Here is a 12976-nt window from a genome sequence, read left to right on the forward strand (position 1 = left end):
TTTCCCATGCTTAACTCAATTTGGCCAAAGTATGGACTTGGGTGGCTTTTGTATTCATATATTCAACTCTCTTTTTGTTTGATGTTGATGGCATCCTTGACTCATCTACGGAACCAACTGTCTTCCCTTTCCAACATTTGTACACTGTCCCAATCTATGGAGTGGGCAGAGCCTGTAGCAGTTTTGGCATGCTTATTAACAATGTCGAGCAAAGCCATCAGACGTACCTAAGAGCCACTACAGACTTTTTAATGGTTGTATATAGTAAACTGAGCTCAAAAAGAAACTTATAATTTTTCACAAGGTCATATCTTGAAATCCTGTCCATCAAATTGAACCAAAATTACACACAGATTTACTTTAATACTCTACTCTTAACACATGTCAGTAACCAAGCAGTTATCCAACTGACACAACAGCACAATGCACTGGCATGGGACAGCTTCCTGGACCACATTCACAGCCCAGCCCTGTTTCATGAAAAAAGTGTATGAAAAGCAGAAAGCGGCACCGTTTTATCATCTGTGCAAGGATCTTGTGTGCATTCTCACAGATTTTTTGTCCTGGGTGCCAAATGTTGGGCTGTGAAAGTGAAGGAAGTCCAGGAAGCTGTCCCATGACAGTGCATTTTGCTGTTGTGTCAGTTGGACAACTGCTTGGTTACTGACATGTGTTTTGAGTAGAGTATTAAGGTAATCCTGTGTGTAATTTTGGTTTATTTTGATTGACAGTATTTTAAGATATGACCTTGTGATTCACAAGTTGTACAAAATTTTCTTTTTGAGCTCAGTTTATATTCAATGTAACATGTCTTTGTTATTTAATCCAGAATCTAGAATGGGAATAGATTAAAAAGTGAAGACATGTTACATTGAATTTAATTATTCGACGTCAAATACTTAGTGTCATTATTTAATCTTTTTCCAGTAATGTTTTAACTTCTAACAAATGTTTGAAGACGTAAAACCGAAAACCAGACATTCTACATAACATATGAACATGTTACATCAAATATTTTATGTCAAATACACAAAAGTCTGTATGGCCCTTTAGACCCATTAACATATTGATTGATGAGGTGTGGTATAAAGGGATGTGACCGTTTCAAATACACAGCATGCAGACTTAACTTCGTCGGTCGCAACACATAGTGGCGTAGAGTGATTTTTCAAACTTTCCGTTTCACATAGTGGCGTACAGGTTTAGAGCTCGCTATTATCCTATAGTAGTTATTTCTTGTTTACTATTAAAGATACAGTGTAATAGTTTGAACCTTAAACTTTTGATTTCAAATTGAATCGGGCCACTGAGAGATAACAATGGATGAGTATCGACTCAGTTACTAGTAGCATATCCTTCAAAAACGTTTTGCTCGGAGACGTATTTTGTTCTTCACGTACGCCACTATGTGTTGCGACCGACGACTTGTGTATACTTGGCCGCCGAGTTGTTGCATGACAAAGATGGACCATCTAAGTTCTTTAACAGCTTTTAAACACTTAACGACCCATTCAGTGATTTGCTCATTTGCTAGGCCTACTTGCATTAATGATCGCGAAAATCCAGTGACCGCTCCCATTCCAAGTATTGGGCTGATTAAAAATGGTATGTAGCCTACATTACCAGTCATTATCCACGGACCCGAGGGAGGGTCTACCTTACGATGGGATTATGACCAAGGAGGATGTATTATAGGCCTATAGATGAGTTGACTTCTGACGTCAATGCCTGAAAGTATGCGCACGCGTCATCACAATTTCCATTGTTTTTTGCCTGGCAGTATGCGCGCGCATCATATTTTGTTCAGGGCTTGTGTTTTTGAAGCAGCGCCCGCAGGCGATGCTTCCCTATTTAATTTCACTGAAATGGCTTGCATACGATTAGGTGATATTCCTCAACTTTCGTTGATACACCATTCAAAATACATTACGATAATCGAGCTCAAATGAGCCTAGAATATTACAGGTTAGGCGCATGCACATGCTGTATTTTGTTATGAGTTTGATTTGCATGGCAGTACATGACTGAGAAAGAGAATAAGCATAGTTTGTCTTTTTAACAGTCTGTGCAAGGGTGGGCCGGTTTGTAGTATGTATTGACAGTGTAAGTAGAGGTTAACTAAGGTGAGACCACCTGTATGATGATTTTCCAACTGTAGGATAGTCATGGTAGCCGATACGCTACGCTACGCTACGATACGCTACGCTACGCTACGATACGATACGCTACGCTACGCTATGGTAACGAGTCCAAAAAACTATAAAACTTGGTTTATCGATTGGCAAGGGGCGATTATTATAGCATTCAATCTTCATTCAATGTACTTGTAAACAAACCTGAACTCCTTGGTTATCGATTAGCATGGTCTTTAACATGTTTGTCACTCGATCTCAGTCCTATAACTTGATAATTTCTAGAACCTCGTCCTCAATACAACACAATTATCATGGTTGTCCTGTAGATATCAGGCGAGAACTTCGTTGGAAATAGATATATCATGCTCAGTTCATGAGTTGATGATTGTCCTGTAGTTTCATGGAGATATCAGGCAAGAACTTAGTTGAAAATAGGCCTACATACTTTTGATTCATTATAAAGAATTCACTCACTCATCACTCACTAATCACTCGCTCGCTAATGAAAATTACCATCGGAAATTATGAATTAATTCTTTGTCTTTGGATTAAAAGTTAAATCAAAATCACCCCCCCCCCCCTTACAAAACAATTCATCACAGAATCCAAAATTTCAAAGATTTCCTTTGACGCTGCTTAACCCTTTTAAAGGGTTTTTTTTATTAAAACTCCTGCCACATCACAATAATTCTCAGGCTGATAATTCTATTGAACAGTGACAGTAGTGATCGCATGGAGATCACTCGAGCATATCGATATACCAGTCCCTTGCCTTTGTTGATAAACATTGAGGTCACCTCATCTATAAAAAAACCCCTCAATATAGCTTCCTTGTAATGAGCAGTGGCAGCACCACGGGGGGGGGGTGCCCCCAATCAGAACTCATTCCCCCAGTCCCCAATAGTAAAAAACAAAAATTACGAAAATTTACACTTTTTGCGCCAATATTGCGCAAAATTGGTTGATTTTGAAGTGTCTGGTCACTCATGGCGTCTTGTCTTAGTCTTACTCTACCATGCACTGAGCACTGATATTTCTATTATAATATTTTATTTTATTTTTACTTATTTTCACTTCATAAATTTATTTTCCTGATTTTTTTGTATATTGAATTTTGCTTTGTATCCTCCGGTAAGGACGCATTATATTAAAGTGTCGGTTATTTATTTATTTTTTATATAATTATTTATTTATTTATTTATTTAAATATATGCATTGGTAAGGTTTCTCTTTGGTATGGATCCTTTCATGTGTTGTCTTGTGCCCTTACTGTGAGAAATTATTGTTGCAATATTTACATTGGTAGGGTTTGTCTTTGGTATGAATCCTTTCATGTGTAGTCTTGGAATTGCCTGTGAGAAACTCTTCTAGCAATATTTACAATGGTAAGGATTCTCTTTGCTATGAATCCTTTCATGTTTATTCTTGTTACCTGCCACTGAGAAACTCTTATTACAATATTTACATTGGTATGGTTTCTCTTTGGTATGAGTTCTTTCATGTCTGGTCTGGTCACATGACTGTGAAAAACTCTTATTACACTATTTACATCGTTATGTTTTTTCTTTGGTGTGAATCCTTTCATGTACATTCTTGTTACTTGCCACTGAGAAACTCCTGTTGCAATATTTACATCGATATGGTTTCTCTTTGGTATGAATTCTTTCATGCGTAGTCTTGGAATTCGCATGTGAGAAGCTCTTGTTGCAATATCTACATTGGTAAGGCTTCTCTTTGCTATGAACCCTTTCATGTTTATTCTTGTTACCTGCCAATGAGAAACTCTTATTACAATGTTTACATCGGTGTGGTTTCTCTTTGGTATGAATCCTTTCATGTTTAGTTTTGTTACCTGACTGAGAAACTCTTGCTGCAATATTTACATCGGTATGGTTTCTCTTTGATATGAATCCTTTCATGTGCAGTCTTGTTACCTGACTGTGAGAAACTCTTGTTGCAATATCTACATTGGAATGGTTTCTCTTTGGTATGAATCCTTTCATGTTCAGCCTTGTGATGTGACTGTGAGAAACTCCTGTTGCAATATTTACATCGATATGGTTTCTCTTTGATATGAATTCTTTCATGTAGTCTTGTCACGTGACTGTGAGAAACTCTTGCTGCAATATTTACATTGAGATGGTTTATCTTTGGTTGGAATCCATTCATTCTTTGACTTCCCACACGATGTTAAGGCCTTTTTGTCACCACAATGATATTTATTTGATTTAAGGTGGTCTCCTATAATATTGCCCTTTAGTATTTCTTCCAAATTTAGTTTCTTCAAACAAATTGTCAATCGTTTATTATGTTGATCATGTACTGATTTCCCTTTAGTACGAGTCCGTTCATGTCTTGTCTTGTCCTTTGCCGATGTAAAAATCTTACATCTGTCACGTTTCTGATTGGTGCTTATCATATGATGTACATTCATCTTATCTGGACTAGAGGAACTCTGCGTGCAAGATTGACGCTGGAGAGACAACTTTGCGATGTTTTTTGCCCACAAATGTCGGCGATATGCTGCAGCAGCCTGCTGGAACGAACCATTCCTGTATGGGTGTGTCCAGTTTTCATGGAATCTTAAATGAAGTAAATATCGTCTAGAACTAAAATAGAACCTTCGTTTGCAATACTTGCATGTATGACTGGCAGACGGTCAACCAGATAGGGAATCTTCATGATTCTGCACAAAAAAAAATGAAAAACACACAAGAATGAACATAAAACTTTAATAATGCTGTTGAGACGTACCTTGACCTGAGACGAAAATAACCCGGTAAAATACCTATCAGTAGGTATGTCACAGTGGCTGCACAATAATTCTGCTACACTGTGCATGCAAGCATAACAGTGAATTGAAAAGCGCGCGCTTCAAAGTTGGCCAATTTTAGAAAACATCCATGTCGATAAATGAATTTCCTCAGTATGCTTCATTTATCCAAATTGTTTGAATTTTTAATATATGGTGTGTGAAGCCTTTCCGAGGCTACCATTGGGTCCCTCAAAATTAAAAATTGTTTTGTTTAAGAGCTACTGTCTGTTTTTATGGATTTTTGAAGATCGCTCATAAATAAGTAAATATAGGCCTATTGAAATAAAGGGACCTACCACCATTTAGCTGAAATACTAATCTTTCTTAGCATGTAAATTATTTCCGTCGAAAACGAATGAAACACTTCGAGAAAACTAGTTGAAACAAAACATTATATCAAAGATATTTTTAGGGAGTAATTTTCCAAACCTCAATAGCTCTAAGCCATTGTGTGTGTCCAAGGCCATACTATTTTTGTATACGCGGTACAGTGGGGATGGCTTTTCCGTTTACCATTTGTCATCCCATGTTAATCCAGATAACAAAATGTTCATTTAAAGTCTCATTGCAAATGAATTATGATTTTTACTTTTCGGATTTGGCTTTGAGCAATGGTGACATGTTTACCATGTTTACAGAAAAAAATGAAAATTCTATTCCAGACATCGTCAAAATGTCAAACTTTGTATGTTTTGTATTATATTTAAGTAATTAAGTGCAGTTTCTTTATTCAACATCATAACAGGTTCATACTTGACATATTTATGGTGAATGAATAGACTTTCATTAAATATTGAAAAAACACAAAATTACTCATGCCTAATTTACATAAAAATATCATGAATACATAATTACCTGTAATTAGCTAATTTGCATAATTAATTACTTTTTGTGTATTTTTTGTTATCAATTGAAATAACTCTGTATACATATGTGTGCAAAAAAAACCGCACCCTGATATCATGTACGGTTTTCTATTGGCATCAATTTTGCATATTAATTAGCTGAACTTTTTTTTCACCTTTAATTTGTCTGCAGATTGGCTGAATTTGCTAAAATAGTATATTTGGTTAATTTATTATAATTATTCAATGATAGATTTTGAAATTTTGTTTTCTTTAACGAAGTTAGGAAAGATAGGCATTTAACCTGTGGTACTTAAATTAACGCTGCTTTTTCAAGCAAGCGTTCAAATAAACCTTCAAAATCTCGAAATGTGCCAATTTTGTCATTATAGCCATTTGTGGCAGGTTTTAATTCCATTTACGAGCATCTTAAAATTGACACTACATCACACTGCATTGACCGATTTCAATTCCGTTTTTTTGATTTTTGATGCTTTAATAAAGCTCATTCATGTAGAAACACTAAATAACGTTTTTCTGCTTCGCTTATTTTTGAGGTGATATACCTACTAACAGCAACGCCGCCCGAATTATGCGCGTGCAATGACCCTCCCCGGGGAGGGGGTTGGCGGGTGTTCTTAGTGGAAATGGGGGTACAATATAGGCCTACATGGATGTGCGGCAGATTCGGGATGCATTTTCAGCCATTTAGTTTAGACTCGGGGTGTATTTTCAGGTTTATTGATGGCCATCAATTTCATGAAAATTTGGTGTGGGTTTTTTTGTCAAATTTTTCTCGATCATTAACGGGGCATTTCGTGATCCACAGCCTCATCCCCCCACTTTTCCCAAAAAAAGTTGAGATTTTTACACCACTGGATACCTCTGGCTACATAATGTTTATGTACCAAATATTTCTTGCAGATTAATTCGTTTAGCAAAAATATCGTTAAATTTGAATTTCGTTCTGGTGCACCAGAACGAAATTACAACACATTGTTTATGGAGCAGTGTAAAGCCCGATCCTGACTCCACATCGCAGCGCGATGCGATGCTGCGATGCTATAAAAACTGTAATCTGAGCCAGGTTTTTACGAGCTCAGCGGTGAAAATTCTCATCGCGCGGTGGAAATTTTGGTCCGCGAAAAAGTTGAACAAGTTGAACAATGTTCAACTTTTTCGCATCGCGCTGCGATATCGCAGCCGTGCATGCTTCTGATTGGCTGCTGGAAAATCAAGGTCGGTAGAATGACCTTAAAAGGAGATGCAGACCCCACATGTTTTTAAAACATCGCAATATCGCGTGATGAAATTAAAATGTACATTATAATTCCATCGTGAGATGCTGTGAAATTTGAAAAGTATCGCAGCATCGCATCGCGCTGCGAAGTGGAGTCAGGATCGGGCTCAATACACATAATCATGCATAACTCGCAAACGCAAAATCGGAATCAACTGAAATTTTGGAAATAAGCTTTTTTCGTGGATATCTACTGAAAAATGTCATTAAAAGAGGATGCTAGGATCACGAAATCCTCCTTTAAGTCCCAAATTATTATTGTTTTTTAGCAAGGTGTGCGGGTCTGTTTTTCGTCAAATTTATTTTGAAGTCGGGGGTAGTTTGTCGGAGTCCAGCCGCATATCCCCACCTAAACCAAAGTTGAGAGCCCCCCCCCCCCCAACCGGCAATGAGCCAAAGTCCAGTGCCGTCGACAGGGGGGGAATCGGTACCCCGCCACATCATGGCCCTATTGGTTCCTTCCTCGCCATAGGGCCATGACTTCCGTACTATATTGCAAAAGGGGGGGGGCACCCGTGGAGGCAGCGGCACTGAACTCATGTCGCAGTTTCAAAGGTTCACCCTGCATTCATAAAAGTACTCACATGTTCAGTTTTGTGATATTATTATAACTGCTAAATTGTTGGTCTATTGGCTTGTATCTATTGTTTGTGATATTTCAAACGTTTTAAAATTTCAAAAGAATCCCATTCAATTACACGGTTGACGATGAAAATTTACTGAATTTAGAGAATGCACGACGACCACCACCTGCATTTGTCCCATTGATCATTTTAGCTTGAAATCGGCAGACTTTCTGCACTTCGCGCGTAAGTTATTCAGAGAAACTTAAAGGGGCATTTCGTGATCCACAGCCTCATCCCCCCACTTTTCTCAAAAAAAATTGAGATTTTTATATCACTGGAAACCGCTGGCTACATAATGTTTATGTACAAAATATTTCTTGCAGATTAATTCGTTTAGCAAAGATATCGTGAAATTTGAATTTCGTTCTGGTGCACCAGAACGAAATTACAACACATTGTCTATGGAGCAGTGTAATTATACACACTAGCGGGATACCCGCGCTTCGCGCGGATCCCCGCTAGATGAGTAAATGGGAGCGTTCACTATAACAGGAAGAATTAATGAACAGGTAGAATTATTGAAAAGGTACATTTTTATTTACCTAAATCTGTCTCTGCTTACATTTTCTTTTTTAGTTTCTTTTGCTTAGCTTGTGATTTTCCGTTTCCATGTTATTTATTTATGTAACCCGTTCCCATTATTTTCGAATTCTGTTCTTTCTTACATTTCCCTTTTAGCATCTTTTTTTTATTTGCTGCTTGTGATTTCCCGTTTCCATGTTTTTTATTCTGTTCTCATTATTTTAGCTTCTTTTTTCTTACATTTCCTGATTAGTTTCTTTCCTTCTTTGTTTCGTTCCCGTTTCATTTAGTTACTTTAACCCGTTGGTCTAATTACTCGTACCTTTTTGTCCTCATTTTAATTTAATTTTTTTTTATAGTACCGCTTCATCCCATGACCCGTCCATGTACCTTTTTGTCCTTTATTATTTTTCCTTCTTTCCGTATTATCATGTCCACTGGTCTCTGGCTCGCAAATCGTGTGGCTCTGCGCCGTTTACGCGCGCATTGGCGTAATGCGCATTACGCACGCGACGCCGACGCGCTGCCGGCCAGCTGCAGTGACGCGTAGGCTGGTAACCGATTTTCATAACAAAACCCCGTTTTTACCCATATTTTCACTGTTTTTGCAGCCAATTCTTGACCGTTTCCAACCAAATTTTCGCATTACCGTCTCGGTATAGTCTTTGATTTCCCGTATGAATTTGGTGACTTTTGGATCGAAACTGACGGAGCCTTTATACACATAGATAGATAGATAGATAGATAGATAGATAGATAGATAGATAGATAGATAGATAGATAGATAGATAGATAGATAGATAGATACAACATTCCCCTATTTATAGTAAGACTAGCGGGATACCCGCGCTTCGCGCGGGTCCCCGCTAGATGAGTAAATGGGAGCGTTCACTATAACAGGAAGAATTACTGAACAGGTAGAAACATTGAAAAGGTACATTTTATTTATCTAAATCTGTCTCTTCTTACATTTTCTTTTTAGTTTCTTCTGCTTAGCTTGTGATTTTCCGTTTCCATGTTATTTATTTATTTAACCCCGTTCCCATTATTTTCTAAATCTGTTATACATTTCCCTTTCAGCTTTTTTTTTTTATTTGCTGCTTGTGATTTCCCGTTTCCATGTTTTTTTTAATTTAACTCTGTTCTCATTATTTTAGCTTCTTTTTTTCTTCTTTGTTTCGTTCCCGTTTCATTTAGTTACTTTAACCCGGTGGCATATATTACTCGTACCTTTTTTGTCCTCATTTTAATTTAATTTGTCTTTATAGTACCGCTTCATGTTGTTTATACAACACACATCTTTTTCCCGTATTATTTTATTACGTCCTCTCATAGCGTGTCTGCGGACGTGTTCACGTCACCCGCTATCATAATCCCGTGACCCGTCCATGTACCTTTTTGTTCTTTACTTTTCCTTCTTTCCGTATTATCATGTCCACTGGTCTCTGGCTCGCAAGTCGCGTGGCTCTGCGCCGTTTACTCGCGCGCATTGGCGTAGTGCGCATTACGCACGCGGCGACGACGCGCTGCCGGCCAGCTGCAGCGACGCGTAGGCTGACAACCGATTTTCATAACAAAAAACCCGTTTTTACCCATATTTTCACTGTTTTTGCAGCCAATTCTTGACCGTTTTTAACCAAATAAAATGCATTACCGTCTTAGTATATTCCCCGATCTCCCGTATGAATTTGGCGACATTTGGATCGAAACTGACAGAGCCTTTATAGACATACCCAGATAGATAGATAGATACAACATTCCCCTATTTATAGTAAGATAATCATGCATAACTCGCAAACGCAATATCGGAATCAACTGAAATTTTGGGAATATGCTTTTTTCGTGGATATGTACTGAAAAATGTCATAAAAAGAGGATACTAGGATCACGAAATACTCCTTTAATCTGGGAGCAAAACGCCACTTTACAATTTTTTGCGCGCTTCGCGCTCATTTGTCTATAGTAGTAGGCCTAGTGCTCGGTATGTTCATATTTCATTATTTTAACTTGAAGGGACCAGATCACGGAAATCGTACAATAAACGGAATAATTGTGACCGCTCAAACACGCTATCCGCTCCGTTTTAAGTTCAACATTTGTTCATAAGTCACAGCGCTCATATCAATCAACTCGCCTTCCGATCCGCCAAAGGGCTGGCTATATGATTCGGAGTGCGGCTTTGTGGACATAGCGTTTTGGAATCCTTTTTTTCAAATCTGATTTTTTTGGCATATTTGTAATTTTTACCATACGCATGTCCCAACTTATACCACTGGCTTAACCCCGAAGGGGTCACTCCCATTGTGGCCTGTACACCATCCGCGATAATGAAAACGCGTAAAAGGGTAGTTTTTGTGGGTAAGCACGATACGCGCGTAACGCGTTTAGGGTGTCAAAAACATGAAATATTGGAAAAAAAAGGGTAGCAAAATTGCAATTGCTAATACGCGGAAATGAAATTTAGGGTATGAAATTTGATGCAAGGAATAAAATCCCTATTTAGGGTATTGTTTTAGCCAAGGGTTAAATCCTTGTTTATAATGCTTTTCAAAAGTTGATTATCGCGGATGGTGTACAGGCCACAATGGGAGTGACCCCCGGGGGCTTAACCTACTTGGAATCAGTCCAATTTGAGCGCCTCTTTCATGTCTTATTAAGACATTAAATCCCCCGTAGCACAGCTGCTGTGATCAACATAATTGGTGCTTTCTTTTTCTTTCATTTTACCTCATTTATATTTCTGCTTCAAATGACCAGAAAACCTTCATGGCAGTTGTTTAGGCCTACCGTACTATATTATAATTTTCTCATAAAATTTGACCAAAATCGTATATTATGTTAAAAAAAAAAATATAAAACCTAGGATTAAGAAAAACTATAAAACCCGAGTTAAAAGTAAAGTAGAACTGCCCTACGCGGGGTTCGAACCAGGAGTGAATAGATTGTGCGTCCAAAGATTTGCTGCTAATAAAGTCATACGAGTGGTTCCATATTGTTTGGTTTTAAAAGCGATCTTATTCTTACTCAGTGGCTCACTACTATACTATTTATGGAATTAACATCATCCAAAAAATGTAATACCAACATTCATGCTGACTTAAAAATTGTTTAAACGTTGGGAGCATTTTTTTTCAAGGTAGATAACGAACAATTAGTAACGAAAGGTTGTTTCCTATAAGGAAAACAATAAATATTGGCTTTCAGGGCGTTTTTGACGCCCGCGCTTTTTCTTGCTTGATGATATGAACGTTTTTGTGTTTGTGACACGCATTTTTTCCTGATAGGGTATACTTTGGGCATAGGCTTCGTTATTTACCATATATTCAACTTTTACACGTTATTTGTTGCTTTATACAGTCTAAACGCAGGACAACCGATTCTTTTGTTCTGCTTAGTCGCGCTAAAAGTCGATCGATACATGTTAAAATCAGCACAATTCCGAGATACACCTTTTGCTATGAAATTTATTTTCTCGGTCAAATATAAAGCAAAATTTTTTTTTTCTTCAGTAATGTCAAATAAAAACATAGTGCTTGGATGAACATTTTTTTTAAAAATCCTGGTGTTAAAATTAAGCATCAAATTGTGTCTTTTATAGGCCTTTAGTTCGCCCGTGAGCTTTTTGCAGAATTCATTTTTTAGCGTCTCAAACTAATATAGTTTGCTAAAGAAAGATATTTCCCACCTTTGTAAAGCACATCGTGTGGGTCTATATATCATAGTTTTGTCAGAATTTCCGTTTTTATTTTACCCTTTTCCCCTCCATGCTCCGAAAATGTCAAACTTAGTACTTTACCTCGAGAGCAACCAGCACAAATAATCGATATTTCAATTGTTGTCAACCCAGGTCCCTTTTCCATTGAAAACCAGGATTGCCTGACCAGCGATTTGGTAGCCCAAATCCCCAATTCTGGTAAATGAGGTGGATTTTGGAAATTTGCTCCCGTGATAGCCTGCAATTTCAATTTATAGGGGCTATGGATTCCATGATTATGAAAACCATTTTGTCTGTTTGTTTGTTTGTTTATTTATTTACCTAGGATGAGGTCCATGGGAAAATCCACTGTCCAAACCTAGAAAAATTCGCGTGTTATTAGAGGGATTTTAATTTTCTGTCCCTCCTATCTCCAGGTGAATTTTGAATGACCCCCCCCCCCCCATCGCGGGTTGGCATTTTCATTACACCCTTCAGACTTGCGTTCGGGTTTGTGTAGGCCTATTTGTCATAATTTAGCGCTATAGGACCTACTTTGTAAATGTATAGCTATATAGCCGTGCTATATAAATATTATAAGGTACCGGTATGTAATATTATGTAGGCCTATGGGGGTGGGGTGGGTACTCAACACATTTGAACCATGACTTACAATGCAAGGCTCATTGTTACCATAAATGATTTTTCCTTTAGGTCATTATAATAGGTTGTTATAAACTTCCGTGTTTAACCTTGTATTGTTTTGGCTGCTTCATTATGACTTTCGGTGGGTTTAAGCAATTTCAAACAAACACAAACAAAAGGCACCATACCGAAACACTAGGTAATTTCTTTGCTATATTGAAGTTCTGGCAAAACTGTATCCAGGCCGGGCACCCAGAGATATCGATCCACAATGCTAGTATTTCACGCGTGGATTTGAAAAATTTTTCAGCTGGTATTCAAAAATTATGGAATCAAAACGGAAATTCTGACAAAACTATAATATATAGACCCACACGATGTGCTTTACAGAGGT

Source organism: Amphiura filiformis, chromosome 18 (genome assembly GCF_039555335.1).
Source record: "Amphiura filiformis chromosome 18, Afil_fr2py, whole genome shotgun sequence".
NCBI lineage: Eukaryota > Metazoa > Echinodermata > Ophiuroidea > Amphilepidida > Amphiuridae > Amphiura > Amphiura filiformis.